The 16,271-nt window shown below is 40.5% G+C and overlaps 1 protein-coding gene across 4 annotated transcripts in view; it reads left to right on the forward strand.

The window, feature by feature from the left end:
- APTX (aprataxin) overlaps positions 1 to 16,271 on the forward strand; it is a 60,475-nt gene that overhangs the window by 31,779 nt on the left and 12,425 nt on the right. The window contains exons 9-10 of one of the 4 annotated variants that reach the window (XR_004277475.1): positions 2,038 to 2,248; positions 3,596 to 4,040. The gene's annotated coding sequence lies outside the window, so the exon portion shown is untranslated. Of the gene's footprint in view, positions 1 to 2,037; positions 2,654 to 3,595; positions 4,041 to 16,271 lie in introns of those variants that run through there. The other 3 variants (XR_004277474.1, XR_004277473.1, XM_032307799.1) reach the window with 3 other exon arrangements.

Consider the following 16,271-nt stretch of genomic DNA (forward strand, 5'->3'; position numbering starts at 1 on the left):
TTTATTTGACAGAGAGATCACAAGTAGGCAGAGAAGCAGGCAGAGAGAGAGAGGGGGGAAGCAGGCTCCCCACAGAGCAGAGAGCCTGAGGCGGGACCTGATCCCAGGATCACGACCAGAGCCGAAGGCAGAGGCCTCAACCCACTGAGCCACTGCCCCTGTGCATCTTTTTTAAAAAAAGGTTTTGTTTGTTTGCTCTAGAGAGAGAAAGTGTGCATATGAGTGTACAAGCAAGTGGCAGGGAGGGAGAACGAGGGGGAAAGAATGTCAAGCAGAATCCATGCTGAGCGCAGAGCCAGATGCTGGACTTGACCTAAGGACTCTGAGATCATGACCTGAGCTAAAACCAAGAGTTGGACGCTTAACTGACTGAGCCACCCAGGTGCCCCTGGGTTGTGCATCTTAATTAATGGTAGACAGAATAATAGGGGATGTATGTGTTTTTTTCTCCTTTTTTTTTTTTTTTAAACTATCAGTTATTGAGAGCTTAGTATGTGCTGGGCACTGAACAGAGCTCTTTAATTCAAAGAAGTTAAAATTTCCTTTAATTCTCACAACAATCTAATGAACAGGTGTGGTGAAGAAACCAAAGCTAAATTAAGGTAAATAATAAAACTAGTAACAGAAATTCTTCCTGGCTCAAAGTCCATGCTTTTTACCACTGCATTATGTTTTTCCTGTCTTTTGCATGGTCATATTCTGAAACTTGCCTTCTTCTAGAACATCTCCATTATAGAATATTCAGGTAAAACTCAGGTATCCTGATCTCTGACTCCAGCCTGCTGCTTTTTCGTAGCTTCATTTCCACTATATCAGTTTTTCACCATTGTCTAGATTTTCAGTTCCTTGGTCCTTTCACTTCCTCCCAATTTATTTATTTATTTATTATTTATTTATTTATTTATTTATTTTTTAAGATTTTATTCATTTATTTGACAGAGATTACATGTAGGCAGAGAGGCAGGCAGAGAGAGAGAGGAGGAAGCAGGCTCCCTGCTGAGCAGAGAGCCCGATGTGGGACTCGATCCCAGAACTCTGGGATCATGACCTGAGCTGAAGGCAGCGGCTTAACCCACTGAGCCACCCAGGCGCCCCTCACTTCCTCCCAATTTAGTATCCCCATCTTAGGTTTGCTTTCTTCTCCATGAACCTCATATTTGATTCTCTAAAATAATTTTCCCACAACCACCCCTTTTACTTCTATGCTAAACCCACTGTCCTATATCCTAACACTGAATTGATGTCTCAGTTTGCTTTCTTTGCTCCTATCTTCACATTAACTGATCGGGGGCACCTGGGAGGCTTTGTCAGTTAAACCTCCAACTCTTGATTTCTGCTCAGGTCGTGATCTTAAGAGTCATGAGATCAAGCCCCGTGTTGGGCTCCACGCTTAGCACGGAGTTTGCTTGTCCTTCTGCCTCTACTTCTCACATTGCTTGCACATGTGCATGCCTTCTCTCAAATAAATAAATAAAATCTTTTTTTTTTTTTAGAGATTTTTATTTATTTATTTGATAGACACAGAGAGATCACAAGTAGGCAGAGAGGCAGGCAGAGAGAGAGGGAGAAGCAGGCTCCCCGCTGAGCAGGGAGCCCGACGTGGGGCTCGATCCCAGGACCCTGAGATCATGACCTGAGCTGAAGGCAGAGGCCTAAACCACTGAGCCACCCAGGTGCCCCAATAAATAAAATCTTAAAAAAAAAAAAAGATTAGCTAATCAAGGTTAGGGGAAAAAAATCAGTAGACTTTATAATAAACCTCACAGATGGCTACCACTACACATTTATGGCCTTAAACTCTTGCCAGGCTCTCCTTCCATTCTGTGGCATTGCTGTTTTCAGGTCCTTTCTTCATTGTCTTCAACAATAGTGCCGTGCCCATACCACTTTCCTTAAGTTCTCCCTTCTCTTACTCTTAACTAGGTTTTCTCCTGCTTCTTCAAACAAATTGAGGCTGTGAAGCATTATCTTGTTCAACTTTCCATCCCCTCGCTGCGACTTACCTACATACCTACCATTCTTGACTTTCTTCCACAGGATAAAGGGGATTCCTTCCTGTTCAAATCCAACTCCTCACCTTTACCTCAAGTCCAAGAAGGAAGCATTTGTGTTCTGGGCAGGAGGATGGAGGAAAAGAGGAAGAAGGGGATTAAGGACTCACAAATACTCTCTGAAGAAGTTTCCTGGAATCTCCTTCATGGCTCTTCTTTTTGTATTACCATGGTCAGAATTCAGCCACAAGCCATAGGTGACCAAGCTTTAAGGGAGTTTGTGAAATATAACCTTTATTTTGGGCAAATCTATATCCAACTAAAAATTTTATTAGTACAGAAGCAGCACAGAATGAAAATCGGAGATAGCGAACAGTCTCTGCAGTCTCTGCCAGTGTTCTTTTGCACATGAAAAAAATTGAGTTGCCTTTCTCTTTCTTATTTTTTACTTATATTGCAAATGTTTTACAAATTTAGATCTTTTAATCTTTTAATTTAGTGTATGCTATCTCATGATACAGAGGTTTAAAATTGTTATGTCACTGAAACATGCATTCCTTTTTTTAAAAAAAATTGATTGTTTCTGGAATTCATATTTTGCTTAAATAGTCCTTCCTTATCCATATGCTCTCATATTTTCTTTTACTTTTTAAAAAAACATTTTATTTATTTGAGAAAGAGAGAGAGAGAGCATGAGAGGGGAGAGGGTGAGCGGGAGAAGCAGACTCCCTGCTGAGCTGGGAGCCCAATGTGGAACTCGAACCCAGGACTCTGGGATCATGACCTGAGTCAAAGACAGTTGCTTAACCAACTGAACCACCCAGACATCGCTGTTTACATATTTTCTTTTGGTACATTTATGCCTTTTTTTTTTTTTTTAAACTTTAGGTCTTCATTATATCTGGTATTTATAAATTTTGATCTAGTGTGACATAGGGATCTATCTTTATTTTTTAAATTTTTATTTAATGAACTCCCAACTCATTTTAAACTAGTTTTCATTCTCATTCATTTGAAGTACCATATGTACGGTGAACTAAATTTTGCTATGTACACAAGTCTGTCATGGGCTCCCTATTCCATTTCCATTGAGCTATTACTAAACTCACACCTCAGTTTTCATTACCATAGTTTTGCAGAGTTTCTTTATTCTTCACTCTTTTTCTTTTTCTCCCCGTTCCTCCTCCTTTCTCCTCTCTACTTCTGTTTCACCTAGCCAGGCTTGTTGGATGCTCCTATGAAGACGAGACAAATGGACACAGGCTTCCATCTCTGTTTCCTTCACTGTAGAATTTTCATCCTTTTCATACTCAGCAGCCTCCCATTTCTTTGCTGCCCGGTGTCACCCCTTCCAGGTCTTGCATTGTGTGGGAGGCTGGCATTGGAAGGATTGCGGCTTTTAGTTGACTTGTTCTTTGTGCTTCCTCCTTTCAATCCTTTGGATACCGTGTGTGTATAAAATCTGTTTCTCTTTATCACTATATTCTAAAATTTTCCCTAAGTTCTCTGAAAATGTAAAAACGATTGTTAATCTCCGTATATGTGGAGTCACCTCTTTATTTCCTTTTGTTTATTTTCTTTGATTGCCTGACTGTTTTCTTCAGGAAGGATGAAGCTGTTCTCTGACTCAGTGAGCTGCCGAATCTCAAAACCAGGTAGCACAGAGTGTTCTGTGATGCTCACTGGTTTCATATGGCTGTGGAAACCATTTGCTGCCTCAAGTTTTGGCTGAACTTGTCCTGCATGCAGATAATGAGGAAATGCTGGGGTGTGGTTCTGCAGGTTGAGAAATGGGCACACCTCTCCCTATGGCTCTATCTCCCCAGGCTCTTTGGGCTACTTTGCTGCGGCCCACTTTGACTTTTTGTATGGTTATGGCCTCTCTGATCATTGTTCTTCAACATTTTATTGGCTTGTCTATAGTCACTTTTCTAGATGATCATTCTATTCAACTTGTCAGAGTCTAATAAAAAAAACAACTCAGGATTTTGACTTTGATCATATTTAATTTATCAACTAATGGAGGGATATTAACCTTTTTGACCATGTTGGATAAGCAGAACAGATTCCAATGACAGGAGTTGGGACTGTAGTGGTTTTTATGAGTATGAGTGTGTACGTGTGTGTGTGTGGGGGGGTGGTGGGAGGTAAACATGGAGGGCTTTTCTTTACAGTGTCATCTCAGTAGAATTTTAGGGGTTAAGTAAATTTACTTGTTTAGTCAGATAACCATCTTTTCTTTTTTTTTTAACTTTATTTTATATTTTCAGTGTTCCAAGATTCATTGTTCATGCATCACACCCAGTGCTCCATGCAATACGTGCCCTCCTTAATACCCACCACCAGGCTCACCCAACCCCCTGCCTCCCTCCCCTCCAAAACCCTCAGTTTATTTCTCAGAGTCCAAAGTCTCTCATGGTTTGTCCCCCCACTCTGATTCCCCCCAGCTCCCTTCTCCTCTCCTTCTCCCAATGTCCTCCGTGTTATTTCTTATGCTCCTCAAGTAAGTTAAACCATATGATAACTGACTTTCTCTGCTTGACTTCTTTCACTCAGCATAATCTCCTCCAGTCCCATCCATTTGATACAAAAGTTGGGTATTCATCCTTACTGATGGACAGCCAGCCCTCTTGAATAGAAACTCTGATACCTTTTATGAGACAAAGCAATCTATATTTAAAAAGGAATCAAGGCCAAATAAGCCAATACGGTTTGGTTTACATTAGAATGTTAATGAATGCACATAAAATCGCTGAATGCACACTGAAAGGTTGCCATGGTAACAGTCATTTTCATGAAATGATTTTAGATACTGGATTCTTGAATGATGGCATGCCTTGTTATTTGCTTTAAGGCATCTTTAGTGTTCTCTCTCTCTCTTTCTCATTTCCTTGGAGGATAGAAAATGGGAAAGGGACCTATACCTGATACAATTCTTTGACTGAAAGCAACAGAAATAAATTTTTACTCATTGAAGCAAAAAATATATTTATTGGTAGGATGAAAGCATGGTTCACAGAGTTGAAGGAAATGTGAACAGGAAGTTTCGGGGGTGGAGTCTGGAATATAGAGCAACTCTGAGAACCTGGGAAGCAGTAATCACAAGACAGCGTCTTCAGGAAGAATAAGTGAACTCTTACCATTTTCAGTTTTGTGTCCCTACGTTCAAGGTTTAAATTCTAGGAAGTTTCTGATCTGCCTGGTTTGAAAGAAAATTCTGTGTACGCACACAAACAGAATTTTTAATTTTCTTGTAGAAAGGATTGTTGTAGAGAGATTCTTACAGATTATACATTGCAAACTCTTTCAGATTATAAATCACAAGCCATAGATAATAGATTAGGGATGGCCATAAAAGGAATTCCAGGTTCAAAAGGAGAAAAAATTAGGCTTGAACACTTTCATTTCCCTGTGCAGTTTTTTTAAAAACTTGTCATTCTCTAGAATTTTCTTTTACCCTCCATGTACCTGTCTTTCTACTGTCATATCTTATTTTTCTTCATTTTTAAATTTTTATCAGTGAATTTCATTCATGAGGGTGTTCTGCTTTATTATTTTCTCTACCAAGGACCTCCACTGTGGCACCTCCCCTACCTTAACCTCCCTTCTAGAATTGTGACACATTTTTAGATCCTACTTCCTCCCTTCCTTCTATTTCTTTAGTGTCCTGCATTTATGACTAGATAAGTATGAAAACAAATGTTACTGAGTAATTATTTCTTATTAGATTTTATTTTATTTTTTTAAAGATTTTATTTATTTATTTGACAGATCACAAGTAGGCAGAGAGGCAGGCAGAGAGAGAGAGAGAGAGAGAGAGGAGGAAGCAGGCTCTCTGCTGAGCAGAGAGCCCGATGTGGGGCTCGATCCCAGGACCCTGAGATCATGACCTGAGCCAAAGACAGAGGCTTGAACCCACTGAGCCACCCAAGTGCCCCGGGGGCTTGATTTCTTATTTTCTGTTCAAGCGTGTGTGTATGTGTGTGTATGTGTGTGTGAGTGCCCACGCATGCGCATGTGTGCACATGTATTAAAGATTGGATTTATTTATTTGACAGAGAGAGAGGGTACAAGAAGGGGGGGTGGCAGGCAGAGGGAGAGAGAGAAGCAGACTCCCTGTTGAGCAGGGAGCATGATGTGGGGCTTGATCCCAGGACTCTGAGATCATGACCTGAGCCAAAGGCAGATGCTTAAAGACTGAGCTACCCAAGTGCTCCTATTTTAAATATTTTATATTTCAGTAATCTCTACAACCAACATGGGGCTTGAACTCACAGCCTTAAGATCAAGATTCACAAGCTCCACTGACTGAGCCAGCTAGGTACCCCAGGCATATGTATATTTAGTTAAATGAGGGAAATTGCTCCCTAAGTTTAATGCTTTGTAATGGATTACTAGAGGATGGAAATTGTACCATGAAAATGTGTTATTTTCAAATTATGTCCACTGGGGTATGTAAGAAAATCACATAAATCCTTCTTTAGAAAGAAAACAAATTATAAGAACAGAAATATAAATTTTTACTTTAAGAACAGAAGTCAGGGGCACCTGGGTGGCTCAGTCCTTAGGTGTATGCCTTCAGCTCGGGTCATGATCACGGGGTCCTGGGATCGGGCCCCACATCAGGCTCCTGGCTGGTGGGAAGCCTGCTTCTCCTTCTCCCACTCCCCCTGCTTGTGTTCCTGCTCTCGCTGTCTCTCTCTCTGTCAAATAAATAAATAAAATCTTAAAAAAAAAAAAGAACAGAAGTCAACTTATCAGTAAAGTACTTGTTAGCTAGATTTTGAACATTCAGGAAAAGTCTCCAAGACAAATGCGTTTGCTTTGATTGAACTAACTGTTCTGCAGCTTCAGACACCCAAGGAGAAGATAAGAATTTTTCTAGTAATAAAAAATTTCTTCCTTTCTTGTAGCACACAATAATCCCTTTATTTAATTTTCTGTCTCTAACACTTATGAAATACTATTTAAACAAATTATATTATTTTAATAATGGTTTTTGTTAAGAAGATTAATGAATGGCTCAAACATTGTTTGTTGTAAACTTCTAAGACCTTCCTTAAAGGCTGATCTTAATCAACATTTATATAAAAACATAAATCTGATTTCTTCTATGTTAGTAGATAAAAAAAGATAAAAAAGTTCTTGACAGTTTTGCCCCCTGTCAACTTTAACACAATGTGGTAAGTAATGGGGCGAGATAATTACATGATCCTGGATAACCCAAATTGTAATGGAAACCAAACTCACTCAAGCAATGTGCAAAGTGGACTTAATAAAGTTATTTGGCACATATTATGTCAAGAATTAGGCAAGAACTATATGCAATGGCTGAATAACTGAACTCTACCTCTGAAACTAAATATATACTACATATTAATCAACTCAGTTTTTTAAAAGATTTTATTTATTTATTTGACGGACAGAGATGACAAGCAGGCAGAGAGGAATGCAGAGAGAGGGGGGGAAGCAGGCTCACCGCTGAGCAGAGAGCCCGATGCGGGACTTGATCCCAGGATCCTGAGATCATGACCTGAGCCGAAGGCAGAGGCTTAACCCACTGAGCCACCCAGGCTCCCCAATCAACTCAATTTAAATATAATAAAGTTAAAAAAAATTAGGCAAGAACTTCTTAGTTATGTGCATCTCGTACTTTCCTCAGCCATATGTTCTTCACCCCCTCTTCTCTGCCACCCCCCCACTGAGAAACCCACTCAGGGAGGAAGCCATTCAGCCTAATCTCCCATTAACTAATTTCCTCAACTTCCTTCTTTTGCTTCACCTTCATTCGCTCTCCCCAGCTTTAAGCTTGAAGGCAGTTGAGGCTGCTCTCTTTTAGCTATAAGATTTTGAATTAGGGGAAGAAAAGAGAATGCAGGCTATTAGGTTTAAGAGTGTTTTTCAGGGGCGCCTGGGTGGCTCAGTGGGTTAGAGCCTCTGCTTTCGGCTCAGGTCATGATCCCAGGGTCCTGGGATCTAGCCCTGCATCGGGCTCTCTGCTCAGCGGGGAGCCTGCTCCCCCCACCTCTCTGCCTGCCTCTCTGCCTACTTGTGATCTCTGTCTGTCAAATAAATAAATAAAATTCTTAAAAAAAAAAAGAGTGTTTTTCAGTGGACATAGGGCAAACTTAGAAATTCTCTCCTTCTCTCTCTCTCTCTCTTTTTTTCCCCCTCTACTGGTGTCCTGTGAAGTTCTTTCCTACCTTCTGAGAATACTTTCCTTTTTCTAGCATGATGTGTATAGCCAGAATAGCCCCACGGCTGGGAAGACTGGGAAGACTGGGAAGGACTTGGTTTGCTCAAACAGCTTTTCTCCCATCATTGAAATTCTCCTCACATATCAGTCTGGTTATTTTCTTATACATTTGCACAAGGCATCTATGGCATGAGTCACAGTAAGAAACTCATCATAAGAATGTGCCAGATTGCAAAATAGATTTCCTTTCCCCCACTAATGGCAGATTCAAGATTTTAAAATTGCAGTGATTTAGTAGGCTTAAGAGTATGTTTTTTTTGAAGCCCCATACTTCTTTTTTGCTAATGTAAACTACATTTTGGTCTATAACAATTAACTAAACTTGTCATTTAATCAAGTTATCCTCAAGTTTAAAACAGTTGCCCCTACAGAGCTGTACTCTTCAAATTGAAAATGAATTTCATCATAAATAAATATCACACCACAAATAAGTATCACAAGCACATGCAACTTTACGGTTGGTATGTGTTCTGTGTGTATATGTTGAGTGTGTGGTTTGTATGGCATGGGTATCTTGTGGTATATGTGTACATATGTGATGAGCGTGTGGTTTGTGTGTTGCATATATATGTGTTATATATGTTTGTGTGGTGTATGTGTGTTATTTATGGTGTATTTTTTTGTGTTGAATAAGTGTGTGCCATGGTGTGTGAGTGGAGTGTGTGGTATGTGTGTGGTGTGTGGATTTTGTGTGTGTCTGTAGTGTGTACTATATGTGGTGTGTATATGTTTGCTTGTGGTGTGTTTGTATAGTTTGTGTATGTATTTGATGTTTATGTGATAAATGTGTGTGTGTGTTTGTGTGTATATGTGTGTGTGTGTAGTGGTATTCTGCAGGGATTTGAGGCCCAGAGCTTAAAAATTTTAGTGTAAGTGTATTCCTGCATTGAGACCAATTGGCAGAGTCCTTACAATTATTTCATCTCTTCAGAAATCATTTATAGGTATTTTCTTAAGCTTAAAGTGTTTGTTTTTTAGGAGGAAACTTCAAATATAAACTAGATGAAAGTTAAAGTGATTGCTGCATTGCTATAATTTTAGCTGACAATATGGTTTAATTTAGCAAACAAAACCAATTGTATTCAGAGTTATTGTCCTCATAGCTTCAGGAGGACGCATCTCCTCTGCCTCTGACATGTAAATCTGTCCTGGTCAGTTGCAACCATCTTTGTCTTCAGAGGCCATTGCATGGGATGATGTGCTTCATTTTGACATTTCTGTCAATGGCCCTGTGCCATCCTGTGGGAGACTGTGTAGTCGAGACTGAGAATGGAAGCTCTTGAATCAGAACACTCGGGTCTAAATACTGGCTCTGTCAATGAGGTGAGGGCTTACTTGATGAGTTTCCTCATCTGTGAAATGGGATAATAGTTGTATTTACCTCTCAGGGCTGTTGAGAGGCATATATGAGATGGTGCTGTAACATCATGCATAGAACATGGGTAAGTATGCATGAAGATGTGTGTTGACGGTGGAGGTGATCTTGTATGGATATGGCTGTGCCATATGGAGAGGAGTGGAAGCTGATAGTGGGTGACTTCTTCCAGGATTATTGTGAATGTATTCCATTTGGTCTGCCTATACCTATTAGATTTATGAATGACCTCTCAGTTCTCGCATCAGTGTAGCTTGATTTCTTTGTGGAGTTAATAGTGCCTCTCTTAATGAGTAATCACAAGGGGTTTTAAAGATGTTATTGGTTCTAGGTCTGGTCCAATGTTAGGGCAAAGGTCCTTTGAGCAAGAGTTCTCTCCCTTCTGTGTTGAAACTGCCCCTCCCATCTGTTCCCTGTTCTGAAATAGGTAAATGTCTCAGCAATGGAGAACTGTACTCCAAGAGCATAAAAAAACTGTCCAAAGACCCTGATGTATTATATAAGTCCCTCTGACTAACATGCAGTCATTTTAGCACAATTTTCAGAGGAAACTTTACATTTTGTCCTGGCTATTTCTGGGCTCCTACGAAGATGTTAATGTCTGAGCAAAGTGTCCATTAGAGGGCTCTGGGTGCTGAAACAGGCTGTGGATGCGGGATGTCTACCGTTTTTGTTTGATTGTGCTTGTCTGTCTTATTTAATGAGGAGGATCTCAAGGCCCTCTCTTGGTATGAGGAATGCAAATTGTAGAATTGGGGCATATGGGGAGTGGTGGGGAAATACCTACAGAAATCCAAAACCTTGTTCTTGTCTAGTACTGTGGCCACTGCCAAAGAGTTTTGTGGAGAAGGGCCTAGCCAGCTGGAAAGATGCCAGCGGGGACAACTGCTCTATCTATCATGCCAACATCTACTCCTGCTGCTGGCCTTTGTGGTTAGTGCTGGTCTTTAACATTTCTGCTGGACTTTGGGCTGAATGTCAAGAATTAACAGTGAGGGGCAGTCCTGCCAGGTTTCTGTCAGAACTTAGCTCTCCCTTTCTTTTGCCTTATCTTGTCTCTCTAACCTTAGTCTGGGGCCCACAAGTAGATGAAAGGGATGTCTTTAGTGTCTCCACCTGTAGTCTTCAATCAGTGTTAGTGACAGTCATCTACTGCACCCATCCCTTTAATCCCAATTTATCCCAACTCCCCTCAACCCCATCCACCCTGCCAAGGGTTCTTCATTATCTCTCCAGCAAGATTTGGATCAATACCTTCACCTTTCTTCAAGGCAGTCCTGAGACATCCTCAAATTTTTTTCTCCCCCATAATTCACTCTCTCCACCAGTTTTTTCCGGGGGAATTTTCTTGGAGAACTTTTCAACCTTTCTAGATTGTCTCCTACTAAACTTTGTGTCAGGCTTAGCTGTGCCTGTGGACCCTCCCTATCTAGCTCACCGAGTCAAGTTCTCTTTTTTGTGCAGATAACTCCTGCTCTCTCACTTCTAACAAATCTTTGTCCACTTTTTGAAAGGGAGATAACAATTTCCTGTGCAACTTAGTTTACTCACTTGTAACCAAAATGTGATTTTGGTCTTGATCAATCAATAAAGAAATCAATATACATTAAGAATGTTATCAAGCGGGGCGCCTGGGTGGCTCAGTGGGTTAAGGCCTCTGCCTTCGGCTCAGGTCATGATCCCAGGGTCCTGGGATCGAGCCCTGCATCGGGCTCTCTGCTCAGCAGGGAGCCTGCTTCTTCCTCTCTCTCTGCCTGCCTCTCTGCCTACTTGTGATCTCTGTCTTTCAAATGAATAAATAAAATCTTTAAAAAAAAAAAAAAAAAAAAAGAATGTTATCAAGCAAATATAATAAACTCTGCCTTTTGATTGTGCTTGAGGACATAGGAAAGGCTATTATATATAGGCTTGTTTTTAAGAAGCTTGGTCATGTTGGAGAAACAATTTTTTTTTGAGAAACTATTAATATCTGTGTATCAATAAATGAGTATGTATGCATTAATTTTTATAGTCTGCCTATACCAAGGAATTAAACTGGTTTATAATAAAATATAGCTAGTTCTATGGGATGTTGCAATAGTGGTAAGTGACCAAAAGCATGCAATAGGTAATTGAAAGTGAACCCAATTTAAGTTGTTGGGATTGAGTACAAAATTTAGAACTGGGATTCCTGGAAATTAAGGAAAAAGAGAAACACAATGAATTATATAATTTCTCATATATATGTCTAATCATATATATGATAAGATATAACTGATATGTATCATTTATGTGGGGGGACAGTCCTGCCAGGTTTCTATCAGAACTTAGCTCTCTCTTTTCCCTTATCTTGTCTCTTTAGAGACATATCAAAATGATAGGTATCATTTTGCAAACACCGATTTTTTTAAAGTATGACCTACTAAGAAGAATCTGTCCATTCATTTACTCATTGTACATATGCTGTATTCCAGACACCGTGGGTATGAAGTATACAAGAAAAACAAATTCTGTCTTCATGAGGTTTTTAGTTAAGAGAGGGTCAACAAACAAGTCAGTAAATAAAGTAACATTGGGTAGTGATAAGTGCTCTGAAGGCAAATATAGTGGACTAATGGGATAGAAAATGCTGGGGAGGCAGGGGGAGGTCTGTTTGGGGAGGTGACATAAGAGCAGTTACCCAAATGATAAGAGTGAACCATGCAAAGTGCATTTCATGAGAGGAAAAAGCAAGTTCCTAGGCCTAGAGGTAGGAAAAAACTTGATATCTTGGAGAAACAACCAGTAATACTGGAGGAAACTTGTACAAAGCTTTGTAGAGATTTGGATTTTTTTGCCCAACTGTGATTGGGGAACTTTTGGAAACGGAACTTTCAAAATTTTGTTACCTTTTTAAATGTCTAATTCTGATTTCCCCTGGCAACTTCCATATGGAGAAAAGCCTGCAGGAGGCAAGAGTAGAAGCAGGGAGAATATTTGGGTCTCCTATTGGAGTCCCTCTTAGTACCACTGCAAAAGTCTGAGTGAGGGAAGAGGGTGGCTTGGTTCAGGATAAAGCTGGTAGAGGTTCTGTTAAATGTTCTGATTGAAGGAGAATCACCATGACTTGCTGATTAGCTGCAATGATGGAAATAAGAAAAAGAGAGAAATTTAGATTGTTCTAGGTTTTCAGCTTAAGCATATGGATGAATGATGATCCATTTTTTGAGACAGTGAAGACTGAGCATAAGCTGTTTTGGAGACCAAAATCAGGAGTTCTGTTGTGGACATGTTCAGTTTGAGTTACTTTTGAGATAGCTCAGTTGGAGATGTAAAGTGGACATTTGGATCCCAGAGTATGGAACTCAGGGATGTGATAAGCATTTGGGCATCAGCAGCACTCTCAAGTTATGTCTGTCACTGTTTCAGTGGAGGACTTAAATTAATGGACAAGGTTTTCTTTTTTTTTTTTTTTTAAGGTCTTATTTATTTATTTGACAGAGATCACAAATAAGCAGAGAGGCAGGCAGAGAGAGAGAGAGAGAGAGAGAGAAAGAGAGAGGAAGCAGGCTCCCTGCTGAGCAGAGAGCCTGGTGCGGGGCTTGATCCCAGGACCCTGTGATCATGACCTGAGCCAAAGGCAGAGGCTTTAACCCACTGAGCCACCCAGGCACCCCAATGGACAAGGTTTTCAACAGAGAGTAACATAGAAACGATTTTCAAATGACCACCTTGTGACTGTTTTGGCCATGGTTCTCCAGAGAAACAGAACTAATAGGATGTGTATATAAATAAACAAACAAACAAATAAGGTTTATTATATAGAATTGGGTCATGTGGTCCCCAAATCTGCAGTTGGCAAACTGGAGACCCAGGAGAGCTGATACATATGTAGTTCCAGTCTGAGTCCAAAAGCCAGAGAACCAGGGAAGCTGATGGTGTAAATTCCAGTCTGAAATCAGGCAGGCTTGAGACCCAAGAGGAGCCAGTGTTTTGGTCTGAGTCCAAAGACCGGAAAAGACCAGTGTCCCAGCTCAAAGAAGCAGCAGTTCCCTCTTATTCAGCCTTCTTGTTCTACTTAGTTCTTTAGTTGATTGAATGTGACCTAGCCAGATGGAGGAGCGCCATCTGCTTTACTCAGTCGTCGTCATTTTCTTCTTCTTCTTCTTTTTTCTTTAAGATTTTATTTATTTCAGAGAGAGAGAGAGAGAGAGAGATTGAGAGAGAGTGAGCAAGAATGCAAGAGCAGGGGAAGGGAGCCCGTTGAGCAAGGAGCCTGATGTGGGACTGGATCCCAGGGCCCTGGGGTCATGACCTGAGCTGAAGGCAGATGCTTGAAGGGCTGAAGTGCCTCTTTACTCGGTCTTCTACTTCAAATGTTAATCTCTTCGAGAAATACTCTCAAAGATACACCCAAAATAGTGTTTGTCCAAAGGTCTGGGCACCCCAGGCCCCAGTTAAATTGACACATAAAATTAGTCCTTACAGTGACAACAGAGCATTACATCACATTATAGTTCTGTGAGGAATGTGTGCAGCTAAAACAGGGAGTTCTTTTGCAATCTAACCTGTTTTAATGTTAGAACCTGTAAATTCCAGAGGCAGGCCTGGCTTGAATGACAATGGTTGTTTTTCCTGATTGTGAGAGAATTTTAGTTTCTTCCTATAAAACTTTAGATTTTAAGCAGAGCTGAATCCAGTGAGTCTGCCAAAATGAACACTAGATAAACAAATTAGTTGACCTAGTGAATCAAGTAATTCACCAATGCATTAGACATTTATGAAGTTTTAAAAATTTGCCAGATAATACCATTAGATCAAAGTCTTTTTGGGAGACCACCACGTGAATAGGTAAACTGTATTTCAGGGCTAGTGCCTGGCCACGATGAAAGTATGAGGAAAAGGCTTCAGAAAAGCAAAGAAGGAAGAGACAATTCTGATGGAGAAAGGGGTGGTGGTCAGGGAAGGATTCACTGAAGAAGATAGACCAAGATTTTGCTAGGTGAAGAAGGAGGCAGAGGAACTGTGCATAGAGAAAGGCATGGAGGTATGGGAGGGCATAATCTAGACAGGAGTGAGAAGTTCAGTGTGACTGACGTGTAGGGTGCACAGTACTGAGTGGAGGGAACTGAGACCAGCCGGGCCCAGAGGGTGAAGGACCTTGTATTTCTGCCTAAGGAGTTTGGATTCTTTCCTGCAGGTTAGCGTGTTTCCACCTTGAGTGGGCATGAGAATCATCTGGGGAACTTATTAAAGGTGGGGATTCCTAGGCCTTCTCTCTAAGGAGATGGATACAGTAGGTCTGGGGCTCAAGAAGTGACAGCTTAATGAGTTCCCTAGCTAATTCCAGTGCAGTTGGTTCACAGACCCCACCAGCACTATGTGCTATGAAGGCTTCTCAGAAGAGGGAGTGACATGACCTGATTTATTTTTAGGAAGGATAATTCTGCCAACTGTGTGGAAAATGGGCTGACTTCACTAGCAGGGAAAATGTCTAAGCAGTTGCAGCAGCAGGCATTGCAGTGAGAGATTATAATGAATGGGGCTAATGTGTTAGTGGGTATAAAGACATGGGCTCAATCTCAGAGACCTGAGTTAGGATACACAGTTGACCCAAGCAGAAGAAGGGCTGAGAAGAATGAAGGTTGGCTCTCAACTGTATAGTTTGGAAGAATGAGTGGTTAATGGTGCTTGGTAACTATTTGCTGAATGTGTGGGAGAATAAATATAGGACAAAAAGTAGGTGAGATGGAGTAAGAAAGGAAAATTCCATTTTAGAGGTTATATTTGAAGTAAATACAAGAAATATTGATCTAGTACTGGTGAGGAAAACTCATGCAGGTTTGGAGATATGGATTTGGAAGTTAACGTAGAGATAGTTATACAATATAGCAATAGTAGAATCTGAGACTACTTATCAAGAAGATATAAACCTTAAAGAGAAGAAAGCCAACCCTGCAAACCTTTTGGTGTGTTTATTTTATTTTTAATTTAATTTGATTTGAGTTAATTTAATTTAACTGACACAGAGAGAGAGAGAGGAGAGAACACCAGCTGGGGGAGGGGCAGAGAGAGAAGCAGACTCCTCACTCAACAGGGAGCTGGACCTGTGGTGGAGGGGTTGATCCAGGAACCCTGAGATCATGACCTGAGCAGAACATGACACTTAACTAACTGAGCCATACAGGTGCTCCCTTTTGGTGTGTTTAAAGGACAAAGGAAAACTAGTTGGCAGAGAAAGTAGCTGAAAAGAAGTTACAGGATTCACAGGAGGTATGTTTTGAAAAGTTCTGAAAATAAGGGAAATGTTGTAGGAATTATGTATGCATGTATGTAAGTGTGAATATGTGTATGCAAATGTTAATGTGAGTGAGTGTGTGTGTATGTATGTGTGTGTGTGTGTTGGAGGGACATATTGGGACTGTGTTGTCAGTCTGAATGCTGAAATATGTTCTACTAAAACTCTGCTCTAAGATACAATTGACCCTTGAACAATGCAGGGGCTATGGCACTAAAAACCTGTGGAGTCGGAAATCTGCCTATAAATTTTGACTCCCGCCAAAACTTAACTACTAATTGCCTATTGTTGATTAGAAGCCTTATTGATAACATAGTCTACTAATACACATTTTGTATGTTATATGTATTATATTCTGATGTCTTACAGTAAAATAAGCTAGAGAAAAGAACA

This window comes from Mustela erminea, chromosome 12 (assembly GCF_009829155.1).
Source record: "Mustela erminea isolate mMusErm1 chromosome 12, mMusErm1.Pri, whole genome shotgun sequence".
Classification (NCBI taxonomy): domain Eukaryota; kingdom Metazoa; phylum Chordata; class Mammalia; order Carnivora; family Mustelidae; genus Mustela; species Mustela erminea.